The sequence below is a fragment of the Palaemon carinicauda genome, chromosome 7, assembly GCF_036898095.1.
Source record: "Palaemon carinicauda isolate YSFRI2023 chromosome 7, ASM3689809v2, whole genome shotgun sequence".
Lineage (NCBI taxonomy): Eukaryota > Metazoa > Arthropoda > Malacostraca > Decapoda > Palaemonidae > Palaemon > Palaemon carinicauda.
In genome coordinates, this window is record NC_090731.1 from 1,831,012 (window position 1) to 1,849,203 (window position 18,192).

Below are 18,192 nucleotides of genomic sequence, written 5' to 3' on the forward strand. Positions count from 1 at the left end.
AAGGCCACGGAAGTTGCGATAGCTCTAACTTCGTGTGTCCTTACCTTCAGCAAAGTTTGGTCTTCCTCATTCAGATGGGAATGAGCTTCTCGTATTAACAGTCTGATAAAATAGGATAAAGCATTCTCTGACATAGGCAAAGATGGATTCTTAACTGAACACCATAAAGCTTCAGACGGGCCTCGTAAAGGTTTTTAAATAGAACTTAAGAGCTCTTACAGGACATAATACTCTTTCTAGTTCAATTCCAACCATACGATAAGTTTGGAATATCGAACGATATTGGTCAAGGCCGAGAAGGCAGCTCGTGTTTGGCTAGAAAACCAAGTTGTAGAACATGTAGCCGTTTCGGATGAGAATCCGATGTTCTTGCTGAAGGCATGAATCTCACTGACTCTTTTAGCTGTGGTTAAGCATATCAGGAAAAGTCTTAAAGGTGAGATCTTTCAGGGAGGCTGATTGAAGCGGTTCGAACCTGTCTGACATAAGGAATCTTAGTACCACGTCTAAATTCCAACCAGGTGTAACCAAACGACGCTCCTTCATGGTCTCAAAAGACTTAAGGAGGTCCTGTAGATCTTTATTGTTGGAAAGATCTAAGCCTCTGTGACGGAAGACTGATGCCAACATGCTTCTGTAACCCTTGATAGTGGGAGCTGAAAGAGATCGTTCTTTCCTCAGATATAAGAGAAAGTCAGCTATTTGAGTTACAGAGGTACTGGTCGAGGATACGGATACTGTCTTGCACCAGTTCGGAAGATTTCCCACTTCGATTGGTAGATTCTAAGGGTGGATGTTCTCCTTGCTCTAGCAAACGCTCTGGTTGCCTCCTTCGAAAAACCTCTAGCTCTCGAGAGTCTTTCGATAGTCTGAAGGCAGTCAGACGAAGAGCGTGGAGGCCTTGGTGTACCTTCTTTACGCGTGGCTGACGTATAAGGTCCACCCTTAGGGGAAGTGTTCTGGGAACGTCTACTAGCCATCGAAGTACCTCGGTGCGTCATTCTCTCGCGGGCCAGAGGGAAGCAACTAGCGTCAACCTTGTCCCTTCGTGAGAGGCGAACTTCTGCAGTACCTTGTTGACAATCTTGAACGGAGGGAATGCATATAGATCTAGATGTGACCAATCTAGTAGAAAGACATCTATATGAACTACTGCTGGGTCCGGGATAGGTGAGCAAACTATTGGGAGCCTCTTGGTCATCGAGGTTGCGAAGAGATCTATGGTTGGCTGGCCCCAGGTGGCCCAAAGTCTCTTGCAAACATCCTTGTGGAGGGTCCATTCTGTTGGAATTATTTGTCCCTTCCGACTGAGACAATCTGCTATGACATTCAAGTAGCCTTGGATGAACCTCGTTACTAGTGAAAAGTCTAGACCTTTTGACCAGGTGAGGAGGTCCCTTGCGATCTCGTACCATGTCAGAGAGTAGGTCCCTCCTTGCTTGGAGATGTACGTCAAAGCCGTGTGTTGTCCGAGTTCACCTCCACCACTTTGCCTTGAAGGAGAGACCTGAAGCTTTTCCAGGTCAGACGTACTGCCAGTAGCTTCTTGCAGTTGAAATGCATTGTCCTTTGACTCGAGTTCCATAATCCCGAGCATTCCCTACCGTCTAATGTCGCACCCCAGCCTACGTCCGATGCGTCCGAGAAGAGAACGTGGTTGGGAGTCTGAACAGTCAGGGGAAGACCCTTTCTAAGGTTGATAAAGTCCTTTCACCAAGTCAGACCAGACTTTATCTTTCCGGAAACCGGGATCGAGACCGCTTCTAGCGTCTTGTCCTTTTTCCAGTGAAAAGCTAGATGGTATAGAAGAGGACGGAGGAGTAGTCTTCCTAGTGACACAAAATGAACCACGGATGACAGTGTCCTTACCAGACTCATCCACAGCCTGACAGGGCAGCGCTCCTTCTTCAGCATCTTCTGGATGGATAGCAGGGCTGGGGGTTGATCGTCTTGTTCAGCAACGTCCTCATCAGAGGGTTCCTCATCCGAAACTGATGAGGAAACGGCAACGGAGTGGGCAACGTCTGACTCGCTGAATCCGGTCGCACTGGTGGATGCGTGACGGAGCCGGACGCAATATCATGGTACTGCTGCACAGTCTGTGGACTGTCAACAACCATGGGGACGCGAGGAAGTACAGCGTCAACCCGAAACTGTCTAGACTGTCTGGGTTGTGCAGTCAACACCCTACCGGGTTGCTGAGGTTGACGCACTGCGTCACAACAAGTCCCCTCTGCTGGTTGTTGAACGTCTTCCTAGTGACACACTGAACGTCAACAACCACCTCCGAGCGTCGCTTAACGTCAACGTGCGACTGGCAACCCACACTGGGTCGCATCGGTGGAGGAACCACCTCAACTGGCGGACGCGAGTAGGATACCTCAGCGTCAACAGGGCGCACAACCAACTGGTAGGAAGGTTGTTGGCCAGAAGGTTCTTCTCCGTATTAAGTCCTCTATCAAGGACACAAGCTTGGACTGCATGTCTTGCAGCAAAGCCCATTAGGGTCTACAGGAGCAGGTGTGGCAACAGACGGGGTTAGCGACTGAAGCGGAACCATTTACCATCCCTGGAAGCCTTGTTATGTGTGACATAATAGTACAGCAAAACTTCAAAGGCTCGACAAAAGTTGAGAAGCTGAACTGTAAACAACTGGAGCGTCTCCTGGCTATGCGCCTGGCCGAGTCTACCAGAATTGAGAAGTCTACCTGGGCAGAGGCATGAACTCCCAAGCTGAGAACTTCTCTCGTGTCCTATCAGACTCTCGCTCTATAAGCCAGATAAAAAGAAGGGAAATCAAAAGGTTGTATCCCTAAAACTCCTCCTGGTGCAAAAACCAGTCCCTTAGCCGACGTAACGCTCTCTAGGAGAGCGAGAGAGCACTAGCTTAACAACAACGGCTTCGAAGTAGCTAGGCCTAGTGTAAGTTCTGACGTGAGGCGAACGAGGAGCAGCAGTTACAAGATCCGGACGAAGATCCTTAAAAAATCATCATGATTTAATTAAAGTCCAAAGGAGGCTAAGCAGCTTAAGGCTCCTCTCCAAATGACAGAGTCCTCAAAGGAATATCAGTAGGAGGGAGAACAGCACTTTCTCATCTACAGGAACCTTGTCCGAGAAAAGCTAGGTTATCTCAGTGAGGGTCTCACTGGTGCATTAGCAGCAGACCAGAAGGCAACGTTATGTAACTGCTTGACAGTCTGTGAACTGTCAAAAACTGAACTGTCAACCACAACAGGTGCGTGAGGACATACAGCACTGGTGCATTAGCAGCACTGGTGCATTAGCAGCACTGGTGCATTAGCAGCACTAGTGCATTAGTAGCAGACCAGAAGGCAACGTCATGTAACTGCTTGACAGTCTGTGAGCTGGCAACAACCAAAGCTGTGTGGGGAAGCCTCAACTCCTGACTGACTAGTCTGCTGCGGGCGAGTGGCGGTAACCACAGTGGGTTGCGGAGGCTGACGCACCGTGTCAAAACACGGCAGCCTAACTCCACCCTCCCGTTGTTGTGGTAGCTCACGCACGGCAACGGAGTGCTCCGTGCGTCTGTGGGAGTCAGCAAGCGTCTGGCAGGGTCGACTGCGCATGGGTGGAGGAGCTCTCACAGCCGGAGTGTGGGAGCAGGCAGCCTCAGCGTCTGCTGGGCGCACAACCGGGGCAGGTTGTAGGCTAACGGGTGCAGCGTCAACCTTCTCCGCAGCCGGAGTGTAGGAGCAGGCAGCCTCAGCGTGAGCTGGGCGCACAACCGTGGCAGGTTGTAGGCTAACGGGAGCAGTGTCAACCTTCTCCGCACGAAACTCCTGCATAACCGCAGCTAACTGAGTCTGCAAAGACTGCAGTAAAGACCACTTAGGGTCTACAAAAGCGGCAACAGACGGAGCTACTGTCCGTTGTGACTGAGGGTCTAAAACAGCGGGTGCGGCAACAGACGGAGTTACTGCCTGTTGCGGTACCGCTTTACCTCTCTTAGGAGGTGTGCAGTCATCGGAAGACTGCAGCGAGTCCGAACTGACCCAGTGGCTACACCTGGGCCGTTGGACTTGCGCGGAAGGGACCGACTTGCACTTAATAAGCTGCGAGACCTTGGTCCAAGGTTTCTTACGAGAAACCTCTTCCGCAGACGAGAAGTAAATGGGCTCTCTTGTCTTTGTGTGGGTGGGGCGATCTTGGGTAGATACGCCCGAAACCACGGAGGGAAAAACGTCTGTTCGTTGATCAAGGCCTGACGAACCCATAAGTCGTTCGACATTACTTCTCCCCTGGGCTTGGGAGCTTGCAAGAGGTCCCGGACTAGGTGAACGACAGGCACGAACAGACGAACCCTCGGACGCAACACTGTAACACTTTGCGCATATCACTTTATCACTTTGATTTTCTGTTTTGCACTTATTTCACTGAAATCGAAACTTTTACTGATTTCTACCTGAAACACGCAATCCTACCCTTCATTAAAAGGTAGTAATTGCGAAAACAGTCGTATAATGCAACAGAAAACATATATAAAGATAAAGAATTCAGTGGCTGGGAAAGAGACTAAACACTAGTTCAAATAAACTACGTTTACAATCTCTCACCGCACATAGCCTGGGAACAAGAATAAAACCCTAGAAACGTTTTACCTTCTTCCCCTACAGCGACTAGGGAGGAGAGTAAAACGAGAACAACGTTACCCGCTTCAACGAAACGTTTTTTCTCCTCTCTCTCCCTCCGTCTCTATCTCTCTCTTTCTCTCTAGATTTCGCACCTGAGAGAAGAGCCCAATTATATATTGTCAAAACATGTTATTTGCTAAAGGAAAAAACTCAAAGGTTTTCCAAAAAAGTTCCTTGAATTTAGAATTTAAACCATTTAAGCTAAGAAAGAATGAACGAAACGCTAGAATCGGTTTACTCTTACTGCAAAGTGAAACCGTGATAAACTCTCTCTCTATCGTAACGATAGAGCGCAAGTTGAACGTCCTGAACGTCAACAACTGCGTAGACTAAAAAACTAAACGTTAGTTCATCTTTGAAAACAGTACGAGACTATCAAAGAAATTCTTTCATAAAACATTAAATTTAAAAAGTTTTAAATTCTTTAAAGGTTAAATACGATATAACGGGCTCAACGTTGATTAACTTCGGTTCCAAGTTAGGACCGCCTATATCAGGAAAGGTTGCATATAAACAAAACATAAAAATTTATTTTTATATGTTTATAATAAATGGAAAGTTAATCGAAGAGGCCTAATAAAGGCGGAGAGATATAAAATATATAGATCTATAACGTGTTAAGCAAAATTACTAAAAACCTAAACACACTTCCGTCTAAGGGAAGGGTCGGCCATTTAAAAGTGAAAGAGAGTCCATACTCTCTTTGTCACCATAATTAAATCTATCCAAAACGAGTTCAAGTTTTGAAATGAAGATAAAACCCCTGCATAGCGAAAGCTCAAAACTGGAATAGTGTACTTCACCAAATAGTTGTGAAAACAAATCCAGTTAGTAACATGTTATTTTCATTAGTAAAATAAATTTTTGAATATACTTACCCGATGATCATGTAGCTGTCAACTCTGTTGCCCGACAGAAATCTACGGTCGGGATACGCCAGCGATCGCTATACAGGTGGGGGTGTACACAACAGCGCCATCTGTGAGCAGGTACTCAAGTACTTCTTGTCAACAAGAACTCAATTTTCTCCTCGGTCCACTGGTTCTCTATGGGGAGGAAGGGCGGGTCCTTAAATTCATGATCATCGGGTAAGTATATTCAAAAATTTATTTTACTAATGAAAATAACATTTTTCAATATTAATCTTACCCGATGATCATGTAGCTGATTCACACCCAGGGTGGTGGGTGGAGACCAGCATACATGTTAACAAAGAAGCTAAGTATCCCGTATTTCATTTTATTAGTTATTCAAAAATAACATAAAATAAATAAGTACCTGGTAAGGAAGACGACTTGAACCATTACTCTGCCTTTATTAAGTACGTCTTCCTTACTGAGCGTAGCGGTCCTCTTAGGATGCTGAACGACTCTTAGGTGCTGAAGTATAAAGGGCTGCAACCCATACTAAAGGACCTCATCACAACCTCTAACCTCGGCGCTTCTCAAGAAAGAATTGACCACCCGCCAAATCAACAAGGATGCGGAAGGCTTCTTAGCCGACCGTACAACCCATAAAAAGTATTCAAGAGAAAGGTTAAAAAGGTTATGGGATTATGGGAATGTAGTGGCTGAGCCCTCACCTACTACTGCACTCGCTGCTACGAATGGTCCCAGGGTGTAGCAGTTCTCGTAAAGAGACTGGACATCTTTGAGATAGAATGATGCGAACACTGACTTGCTTCTCCAATAGGTTGCATCCATAACACTCTGCAGAGAACGGTTCTGTTTGAAGGCCACTGAAGTAGCCACAGCTCTCACTTCATGTGTCCTTACCTTCAGCAAAGCAAGGTCTTCTTCCTTCAGATGAGAATGTGCTTCCCTAATCAGAAGCCTGATGTAGTAAGAAACTGAGTTCTTAGACATTGGAAGAGAAGGCTTCTTGATAGCACACCATAAGGCTTCTGATTGTCCTTGTAAAGGTTTTGACCTTTTTAGATAGTACCTAAGAGCTCTAACTGGGCAAAGTACTCTCTCCAGTTCGTTCCCCACCAAGTTGGACAGGCTTGGGATCTCGAACGACTTAGGCCAAGGACGTGAAGGAAGCTCGTTTTTAGCAAAAAACCGAGCTGCAAGGAACATGTAGCCGTTTCAGATGTGAAAACTATGTTCCTGCTGAAGGCGTGGATCTCACTTACTCTTTTAGCTGTTGCCAAGCACACGAGGAAAAGAGTTTTTAATGTGAGGTCCTTAAAAGAGGCTGATTGGAGAGGTTCAAATCTTGATGACATAAGGAACCTTAGGACCACGTCTAGATTCCAGCCTGGAGTGGACAACCGACGTTCCTTTGAGGTGTCAAAAGACCTAAGGAGGTCCTGTAGATCTTTGTTGGTGGAAAGATCCAAGCCTCTGTGGCGGAAAACCGCTGCCAACATACTTCTGTAACCCTTGATCGTAGGAGCTGAAAGGGATCTTACGTTCCTTAGATGTAACAGGAAGTCAGCAATCTGGGTTACAGTGGTACTGGTTGAGGAAACTGCATTGGCCTTGCACCAGCTTCGGAAGACTTCCCATTTAGACTGATAGACTCTGAGAGTGGATGTCCTCCTTGCTCTGGCAATCGCTCTGGCTGCCTCCTTCGAAAAGCCTCTAGCTCTTGAGAGTCTTTCGATAGTCTGAAGGCAGTCAGACGAAGAGCGTGGAGGTTTGGGTGTACCTTCTTTACGTGAGGTAGACGTAGAAGGTCCACTCTTAGAGGAAGAGTCCTGGGAATGTCGACCAGCCATTGCAGTACCTCTGTGAACCATTCTCTCGCGGGCCAGAGGGGAGCAACCAACGTCAGCCGTGTCCCTTTGTGAGAGGCGAACTTCTGAAGTACCCTGTTGACAATCTTGAACGGCGGGAATGCATACAGGTCGAGATGGGACCAATCCAGCAGAAAAGCATCCACGTGAACTGCTGCTGGGTCTGGAATCGGAGAACAATACAACGGGAGCCTCTAGGTCATCGAGGTAGCGAACAGATCTATGGTTGGCTGACCCCACAGGGCCCAAAGTCTGCTGCAAACATTCTTGTGAAGGGTCCACTCTGTGGGGATGACCTGACCCTTCCGGCTGAGGCGATCTGCCATGACATTCATATCGCCCTGAATGAACCTCGTTACCAGCGTGAGCTTTCGATCTTTTGACCAGATGAGGAGGTCCCTTGCGATCTCGAACAACTTCCTCGAATGAGTCCCTCCCTGCTTGGAGATGTAAGCCAAGGCTGTGGTGTTGTCGGAGTTCACCTCCACCACCTTGTTTAGCTGGAGGGACTTGAAGTTTATCAAGGCCAGATGAACCGCCAACAACTCCTTGCGATTGATGTGAAGTGTCCTTTGCTCCTGATTCCATGTTCCCGAGCATTCCTGTCCGTCCAATGTCGCACCTCAGCCCGTGTCTGATGCGTCCGAGAAGAGACGGCGGTCGGGGTTCTGAACAGCCAAAGGTAGACCTTCCTTGAGAAGAAAGCTGTTCTTCCACCACGTTAGAGTAGACCTCATCTCTTCGGAAACAGGAACTGAGACCGTCTCTAGCGTCATGTCCTTTATCCAGTGAGCAGCTAGATGATACTGAAGGGGGCGGAGGTGGAGTCTCCCTAACTCGATGAACAGGGCCAGCGATGAAAGTGTCCCTGTTAGACTCATCCACTGCCTGACTGAGCATCGGTTCCTTCTCAGCATGCTCTGGATGCATTCTAGGGCTTGGTTGATCCTTGGGGCCGACGGAAAAGCCCGAAAAGCTCGACTCTGAATCTCCATACCCAGGTAGACAATGGTCTGGGATGGGACGAGCTGGGACTTCTCTAAATTGACCAGGAGGCCCAGTTCCTTGGTCAGATCCATAGTCCATCTGAGATTCTCCAGACAGCGACGACTTGTGGGAGCTCTTAAAAGCCAGTCGTCTGACGGAGCCGGACACAAGATCATGGTACTGCTGCACAGTCTGTGAACTGTCAACCATGGGGAAGCGAGGAAGTACAGCGACAACCCGAAACTGTCTAGACTGTCTGGGTAGTACAGACAACTCCTTATCGGGTTGCTGAGGTTGCCGCACTGCGTCACGACAAGTCACCTCTGCTGGTTGTTGAACGTCTTCCCAGTGACACACTGACTCCGTAAAAAAAAATCCTCTATCAAGGACTAAGCTTGGACTGCATGTCTTGCAACAAAGCTCAAGGTCTATGGGAGCAGGTGTGGCAACAGACGGGGTTAGCGACTGAAGCGGAACCATTACCCTCCCTGGAAGCATGTTATGCTTAAATAAAAGTCCATAGGAGGCTAAGCAGCTTAAGGCTCCTCTCCAAATGACAGAGTCCTCAAGGGAATATCAGAAGGAGGGAGAACAGCACTTTCTCATCTACAGGAACCATATCCGAGAAAAGCTAAGTTCTCTCAGTGAGGGTTTCACTGGTGCAAAAGCAGCAGACCAGAAGGCAACGTTATGAAACTGCTTGACAGTCTGTGAACTGTCAAAAACTGAACTGTCAACCACAACAGGAGCGTGAGGACATACAGCACTGGTGTATAAGTAGCAGACCAGAAGGCAACGTCATGTAACTGCATGACAGTTTGTGAGTTGGCAACAACCAAAGTTGTGTGGGGAAGCCTCAACTCCTGCCTGACTAGTTTGCTGCTGGCGAGTGGCGGTAACCACAGTGTGTTGCGGAGGCTGACACACCGTGTCAAAACACGGCAGCTTGTGGTATCTCCCGCACGGCAACGGAGTGCTCTGTGTGTGGGAGTCATCATACATCTGGCAGGGTTGACTGTGCATGGGTGGAGGAGCTCTCACAACAAGAGTGTGAGAGCAGGAAGCCATGCCGGGCGCACAACCGTGGGAGGTGTAGGCCCACGGGTGCATCGTCAACCTTCTCCGCAGTCGGAGTGTGGGAGCGGGCAACAACAAAGGCAGAGTGCTGGTGCGTGGGAGGGGCTGCGGTGGGTTGAGGAGCATGCGGTATGGTATGCAGAGCATGTTGTAAGGTATGCAGAGCATGCTGTAAGGTATGCAGAGCATGCTGTAAGGTATGCAGAGCATGCTGTAAGGAATGCAGAGCATGCTGTAAGGTATGCAGAGCATGCTGTAAGGTATGCAGAGCATGCTGTAAGGTATGCAGAGCATGCTGTAAGGTATGCAGAGCATGCTGTAAGGTATGCAGAGCATGCTGCATGGGCTGCGGAGAAAGCCGCATAGTGCTGGAACCCGGTAGCTCTACAGAACCTTCCCACTGCTGATGCGGTAGCTCACGCATGTTAGCAGATGGTGCAGCAAGAACATGCGTCTGGCAGGGTGGACTGCGCATCGGTGGTGGAGCTCTCACAGGTGGAGGGTGGGAGCAGGCAGCCGCAGTATCTGCTGAGCGCACAACCTCGGCGGGTTGTAGGTTAACAGGCTGCATTGTCAACCTTCCAGCATGATACTCCTGCATGAAGGAGCAAGCTGAGACTGTATAGTCTGCAGCATGGACCACTAGGGTCTATGAAAGACAACAACAAACGGAGCTACTGTCCGTTGTGACTGAAGGTCTAAAACAGCTGGTGCGGCAACAGACGGAGTTACTGCCTGTTGCGGTACCACCTAGCCTCTCTTAGGAGGTGTGCAGTTGTCGTACTGCAGCGAGTCCGAACTGACCCAGTGGCTACACCTAGGCCGTTGGACTTGCGCAGAAGGGACCGACTTGCACTTAAAAGCTGCAAGATTTGGTCCATGGTTTCTGCGAGAAACCTCTTCCGCAGACGAGGAATAAATGGGCTCTCTCGTCTTTGTGTGGGTGGGGTGATCACGTCGGCAACGTGTGTAGATACACCCGAAACCACAGAAGGAAACGTCTGTTCGTCGATCAAGGCCTGAGGAACCCATAAGTCCTTCGACATTACTTCTCCCCTGGGCTTGGGAGCTTGTAAGAGGTATCGGACTAGGTGAACAACTGGCACGAACAGACGAACCCTCGAACGCAACACTGTAACACTTTGCGCATATCACTTTATCACTTTTGATTTTCTGTTTGCACTTATTTCACTGAACTCGAAACTTTAAGTGGTTTGTACCTGAAACACGCAATCCTATCCTTCATTAAAAGGTAGTAATTGCGAAAACAGTATTACAATGCAACAGAAAAACATAATGAAAGATAAAGAATTCAGTGGCTGGAAAAGAGATTAAGCACTAGATCAAATAAACTACGTTTAAAATCTCTCACCGCATAAAGCCTGGGAACAAGAATAAAACTCTAGAAACGTTTTACCTTCTTCCCCTATATCGACTAGGGAGAAGAGCAAAAAAAAAAACGAGAACAACGTACCCGCTTGAACGAAACGTTTATCCTCCTCTCTCTCGCTCCGTCTCTATCTCTCTCTCTCTCTCTCTTGACTTAGAACCTGAGAGATGAGCCCAATTATATATATCGTTAAAACATATTATTTGTTAAAGGAAAAAAACTGAAAGGTTTCCCAAATAAAAAGTTCCTTTATAGAATTAAAACCATTTAAGCTAAGAAAGAATGAACGAAACGCTAGAATCGGTTTACTCTTACTGCAACGTGAAACCGTGAAATACTCTCTCTCTATCGTAACGATAGAGCGCAAGTTGAACGTTCTGAACGTCAACAACTGCGGAGACAAACAAAACGTTAGTTCAACTTTGAAAACAGTACGAGACTTATCAAAGAAAATCTTTCAAAAACATTAAAATTAAAATAGCATAAATTCTTAACAGGAAAAACGATATGACGAGCTCAATGTTAATTAACTTCGGTTCCAAGTAAGGACCGCCTACTATTAGGAAAGGTCGCATATAAACAAACATAAAAAAAAAAATAATTTTTATAAGTTTATAATAAAAGGAAAGTTAATCGAAGAGGCCTATAAATGGCGGAGAGATATAAAATAAAAAATGAAAGAGAGTCTATACTCTCTTCGACACCAACACTTCCGTCTAAGGGAAGGGTCGGCCATTTAAAAGTGAAAGAGAGTCCATACTCTCTTCGTCACCATAATAAAATCAAATTAATTCCAAAAGCTTGCTAAGCTAATGATAAAGCTCCCTGAATAGCGAAGGCTAAACTCTAGAGCAAATACATCACCAAATCGTGAACAATAACTCCAGAATCAACAGCGTATCCAAGTAGGTCTAGCCGGAGGCACGACAGAGGAAAAATTGAGTTCTTGTTGACAAGAAGTACTTGAGTACCTGCTCACAGATGGCGCTGTTGTGTACACCCCCACCTGTATAGCGATCGCTGGCGTATCCCGACCGTAGATTTCTGTCGGGCAACAGAGTTGACAGCTACATGATCATCGGGTAAGATTAATATTGAAAAAGCGTATTTAGTAGGTCTTGCCAGTGGCACGACAGAGAGAAAATTGGTTCTGTGTTGACATCGAGTACTTGAGTACCTACTTGACAGATGGCGCTGTTGATGTACACCCCCACCTGTATAGCGATCGCTGGCGTATTCCGCCCGTAGGTTTTTCTGTCGGGCAGCAGAGCTGACAGCTATATGATCATCGGGTAAGTTTAATATTGAAAAATTCTACTCACGAACCTGTTTTCATTTTAGAGGTGATCCCCATTATTGTCTTAGCATTGGGGAGTTTGTCAGCGACTACACAAAAATTTATCAATACATAAAAACAAGATTTCTAAAACATAGCCATTGACAGTAAAATCATTAGCTTTCCTAGAATGAATTTGGTATTGCATTTGTTTATCAATCATAAAAAATATTCAATATGAAAAGATAATTTGATTACAAAGTGCGCCAGTCCATAACTGAAGTACAATGTGTTGAAAATCATTATTCCAAATATAGAGTTTGAGAAAGTAAGTTGACAGGCTATGAAAAGGTTGAATAGAGAGGGAGAGAGAGAGGAGTAATGAGAGAAAGAAATAGAAGAACTATGTGACTGATAGACTGAGATAACGAGTTGGAAGATAATAGAGGAGAGGAGATAGAAGAACCATGTGCAAGAACATGAACTTCATTAGAGGAGCTGGAGAGAGATCTCATCAGGTGTCTGACATCATAAAAGAAATACCTGATGAAAATACGAATAATGTTGGTTTTATAAATAAAATATATATATATATATCCTCTTTGAGTTTTATTATGTGAAAATTTATGCTAACAAAAATGTGAATAAAACTAGTCTGACATAATCATAAAACTAGATACTGCTTCTCAATGTGGTTTAAAGAATCCCAGTCTTTTATATCTGCATGTACAGTATATACCTAAAAGAATACAGTACTCCAAACTGTTAACTTCTTAAATAAAGCTATACACTACAGTCTACATATATGTATCTAACAGCAATACATTATCAATTTAAAAGTAATTTGTAGTTTTCTAACTATACTAACCTGAGTCCTGTTATTCTTGTGAAGCTGGTTTTGGACGTTTATACTTTAAGGTGATTTATAATTGTTAGCAGTTGGAAGGTACGAGACACACACACCCACCAGAGGGAGCAACTCTGACCTTAAGCTAGGACTTGCGGGGCAGTTGAGGCCGGCAATTCAACTTGAAAGGTCCAAGTGTGTATAGTTAGGAAAATACAAATGACTTTCAAATCATGTGATTTGTTCCTACACGAATAGAGTCCATCGTCTTTTAATGGGAGACTTGTCCTCGTGAGGGAGGAAGTCCCTATAACCAAATTGTTTACTAACCCAGGAAATATCATGGCTCTTTGGTCTTGTGCCGGAGGAGAGGAAAAGTGATGACTTCTGTCAACCTGCTAATGACCTGAGTATGAAGATACCGCAGGTGTTAGGTTGGGTTAATACCAGGAGAACGATAGGCGGTCGTGGAAGAACTTATATCCGTAAGGGCAGGTTGACTGAATAAAGGGCATTTATAAGAAATGGGTTTCCATATAACCTGTACATCCTTCCAAACTGGGGAACATACTTCAATACAAACTTTGCTGTAAAATAAAGTCAGGTCCCGCACATAACAGAATGACAGCTGCACCCTAAGGAAGGGGGAAGAGGGAAGAGGAAAAAGGGCCAAGATTCTTCTCGCCTCTCATTCTATTCTTACGTCGCGACCCGTATCTTACACGAGATGCTTCTTGTCCCACGAGGGAGCTAGGTTACCTTACACAGCAGCCTGCTGAGTAGCTACTGCCAGTCTAAGAGTACAGGACTTGAGGGCAGTGATGGTTACCTGGTGTCTCCTGCCTTCAAAACTTGTGCTACCGACAGAATCTTCCTGAATGCTAAGGTGGATTCAATACCCATGACTGCTCTGGGTGGGTCTCACATTCACTTGCTGGGTTACAGAGAAAAAGTGTTCTTGGATATCTTCACTTTCACCCTTCCGGCAAGAAGGAAGTGTCTCTGGTGACTCGGTCTAAAGCTCTGAGTTCTCTTAAGGTAGGGTCGTAGAGCAATCACAGAACAAAAATAAGTGTCACCTCTATCCCTGTTGGTCACTTCTTGTAGAGAAGAGATGGAGGACTCGGACCTGATATTGTGAATGGTTGGGCTCTGGCTCTTGGTCCCGAAACTCACGACAAAGGTGAGGGAGACCGTCTTCCATCCTTCGGAATGACTAGCAACATACGAAATGCCATGCAGCTCGTCTGCGCTCTTTGCCGAGGCTAGGCCGTGTAGGAAAACAGTCTTGAGGGTCAGATTCCTATTCGATGCCTTTCTCCAAGCACTTCTACCACGAGTGTGAGCTCTTGTACCAGGCACCAATGCACCTTCCGGGCTGGGTTGGGTCTCTCCCACGTGTATGTGGGGAGGGAGTGGTTGAAGTCTTGTGTGACTTCAGCCAAACAGCCGGCATGATTTTCACTGCCTACAACTTCTTTTTCTTCGAGGCAGCAGACATGACATCCGAAGGCTTAACAGACAGGAAGAAGAGATACAGGAGTGCTGGGGAGGAAAAGAAAAGCATGTCCGTTTCTTTTTCCGCCTTACTAGACTTTGCAGATGTTGAGGATTCCAGATCCGATGACAACACTACTGCAGCTGGAGAAGACACGGGTTCCTCCCCAGCAACAGAAACTAACCAATTGTAACCATGTCATACAGCTCCTCTGCAGGTGGAACAGCCGAAGAAGAGGGTGCGGAAAGAGATGATTTCAAAGTCCTGGCACCAGCCAGCACCTCCAGAAGCTTCTTCACTTATGTGATGTCATAGATACCCAAGGAGGGCAACAACCTCAGCAGGTCCAGGTCCTCAAATGCGTCATCATTAGGCAGCACAACAACAGGTGTACTTTGGGAGAGATACAAAAGAGCATTGTCTTTGCCATGGAAAGGTGATACTTCTGCTCCCTTTGAAGCATGACCTAAGCCTAAGTTGGAGTCTCCAACCTCAATTTGAATTCCTGCAGAGGACCTCCTAGGCCTGAGGAAATCAGGAGACACAGCAGGTTTTGTGCTTTCAGAAGAGAAAAAGGAGAAACTGTATGGAGTTTCTTCGGCATCAGCTTAGGAGTTGCCAAATCCAAAGACGGATAATCCCTCTCTTGGAGTTTTTTCCTCCTTCTTTCTGAACTCCCTCCATTGCAGAGGAGGCCAGGTCCTACACTCATCACAAGGGGCCTTCTTGGTAAAATGACTAAATTGATGAGGATCCACAAAAGGCTTATTCACTATCCCTATGCAAGGATTCCTAAGGCACACTGGCATGTCTATTCACAGTCTCCATTAACAAAGCAAACAATCTGATAAGATGAAAAATATCAAAACAAGTTCAGAGGCAGCAGAAAAGTACTGATCTGCGGCCAAAGACAAAATGAAGCTCCTCCTGGTGGGGGTGGATGGGGCCTACCCTCCACCTGCCAACCACTGCAATACCCTAGTTAAAATCTTAAACAACTCTTGCATCCAGCTTTGATGAAATCATGCTTCTGTTAAAGGATCATGGCTTGGATTTATGTAGGAACAAATATATTCTATTACTATAGTATTGGATTATCAAGAACTTTTGCCAATTTCATCTAGATTCATGAAACCAAATCCACACATTTCTGATACAGTCAACTTGATGGATAAGAGAGCAGGATTTATAACATAACATCACAAATAACAAACAATTCTTAACAAATATTCAAACCTAAAAAAATTCTACAAGAAGAATAAAACTATCAACATACAGAATGCATCCTTACAGTCTCCTGTGCATTGAATGTTAGCGAGTTCTGAACCAAAGAATCTTCTTTATATTTCCAGAAGAGAGAGTTGGGGGGCATGAGCAGACACCGAGTAAGTCCTGCTCGACGGTGGGCTCTGAGCATGAACGCGAGCCAGAAGACAAACGTACTTGTTGCTCGTCGTGCAGAGAGAGAGTAGGAGAGCTCTGGTGTGTGTGCGCAGTGATTAACTCCTCCAACGCTTATTGGGATGACTCCAACTGTCATGTTACTTCTTATCTGGGAATTGAGAGAAAAAAAACGATCTCACTTATAGAGTATGTGGCATAATACGGATATTGCAGCTAAGAGATAATCATCATAGAAAACTTTTAATTCATTCAAAATATCAGCAAATAAAATCTACCTATGTACACTACTTAGTTATTGGAATATAACAAATTCGTAGATATTTTGTATTTTTCCTAACTATACAAACTTTAGCTATTTAATAGTGGTATTACTTTCGGCGAAGCTGAAATGACGAGCCATTAATTTTTAACGAGGGTTAACTACCCATACCGCTAGGTAGTGGGGGTTGGGGAGGGTAGCTTGCTACAACCCCCCCACCCCCCCACACACATCTGTGATTGAGCTCACTTCGCGTTTGGCTCGGATGATGAACGGACATTGCCGCTCTTCATCCTTGCCGTATATTGGCAGCCATTAATGACGTTTTTCTTTTTCTTTTCTCTAGTGTGTGTTTGTGAAGTTGACTTCTGCGACCATGTGCACCAGCCCTGGACTCTCCGGCCGCCCTTGTGGAACGTTTATGTCGGCGGTGGAGAAAGATCCTCACACCCTTTGTCCTAAATGCAGAGGTCAATGGTGTGATAGGGTAAATAAGTGTAATGAGTGTAGGGATTGGTCTTCCTCCCACTGGGAGAGGTTTGGGTGATGGCGGATGAAGAAATCTAAGAAGGAAAACCCAAGGCCTCTTCTTCCGTCTCCCGACCCTCCTCGAAGCTCCTACTCGTTCGGCCTCTTACGAGAGACCGTCAAGTAGTAGTGTAGACCAAGTTAATGTCGGCCAACCCCAGCTCATGGTGTTCCTTCCCCTAGCAAAGCGGCCCCACCTTTTCCCCGGGGTGAGGCCTTGTCACTAACCCCTTTGTTGCAGATTTGGTCTTCCTTGGGGCTTACGGGTCCGCCTTCCAAGGAAGCTTTGCTACAGTTCACCCGTATGGGTGCTTCTGTTCAGCATTCATCGTCGCCGTCAGAGGTAGATCCTCAAGCCCTCGTCGACGTTGTAGTGTCAGAGGTGTCACACTTAATGTCATCCAACTACTCTGCCCCTCCAGACTCTCCAGCGGTTGCTTCCGACTTAGTTTCCCCCGTTCCTGAACAACCTTCGAGGGGGAAACTTAAGTCCAACGTCTGTCTCTCCTGCGAGTGTTTCTCCCCCTCGGGGGAGTTCACTCATAGAGACTCCTCTTGAATTGAATTGAACAGTAAAACTGTTATGGTTAACGGAAATACAAAGAAAATAGAATAGAGGGATTAATGGGAGAAAACTTGTAGTCTTTGGGCCAACACTCGGTTCACATGGAACAAGTTTGGGAAGCAGACTACTAAGTGGTGAGAAGATCAGCTGTTTGATGTAATGGAGCATGATTTTAAAAATTTCCTGGCGCTTCTCAGTTTAGCAGCTGCATACAAGTGAATTTTCATTGTGTCTTTTCTATAAACATCTTAATAGTTCAACAAACGTAGTGGAATCCTAATCAGTAGGAACTGCTGAACCATTCATGGTAGCAAGGAAGATCCATTGGAAAGGGGAGAAGAGTTATGTGATCTCTTCTTCCTCCTCCACCTACTCCTCCCTCCCCAAACTATCTTCTCCTTCAGACACTTCTCAGAAGGAAAAATGAGCAGAGTTGGCTGCATTGGAAGCCTCGTCTTTTGAAGTTCCATGGGACCAGCGAAGCTCTGAGAGGACCAAAGAGATAGTGTAAGTGAACTGCGGCTACCTGTCCCCATAGACTTCTGCTGATCCTGGAACTGATCGATGGATTGCTGACATTGCGTCCACCTCGTCAACTTTTGTCTCGGTTGGACTGAGACTAGTGTAGACCCAAATCAGCCGCTGTCCACTTATACTAACACACACACACACACACACACACACACACAGAGAGAGAGAGAGAGAGAGAGAGAGAGAGAGAGAGAGAGAGAGAGAGAGGTGGCATGAAGTGGGGCAAAAGTTACAATTAAACAAGACGTATAAAGTACCTGTTCAGGACTCATGCTCTGTCCACGAGACAACTCATGAAGAGAAGACTGGAGAGATCTTGAATAGATTTGTCGTACGAGACTCTCAGAGCTGTTCCACCTCTGTTGCATTTCCAAAGATGGAACCTGGAAGGTTTAGGACCAATTTTGGATGCAATTTGGAGACAGAATTTGT

At 46.0% G+C, this 18,192-nt stretch overlaps 1 protein-coding gene across 1 annotated transcript in view; it reads left to right on the top strand.

The window, feature by feature from the left end:
• Positions 1 to 18,192, top strand: part of LOC137643796 (uncharacterized) — a 703,394-nt gene that overhangs the window by 588,691 nt on the left and 96,511 nt on the right. The gene's annotated exons all lie outside the window — the stretch shown is intronic.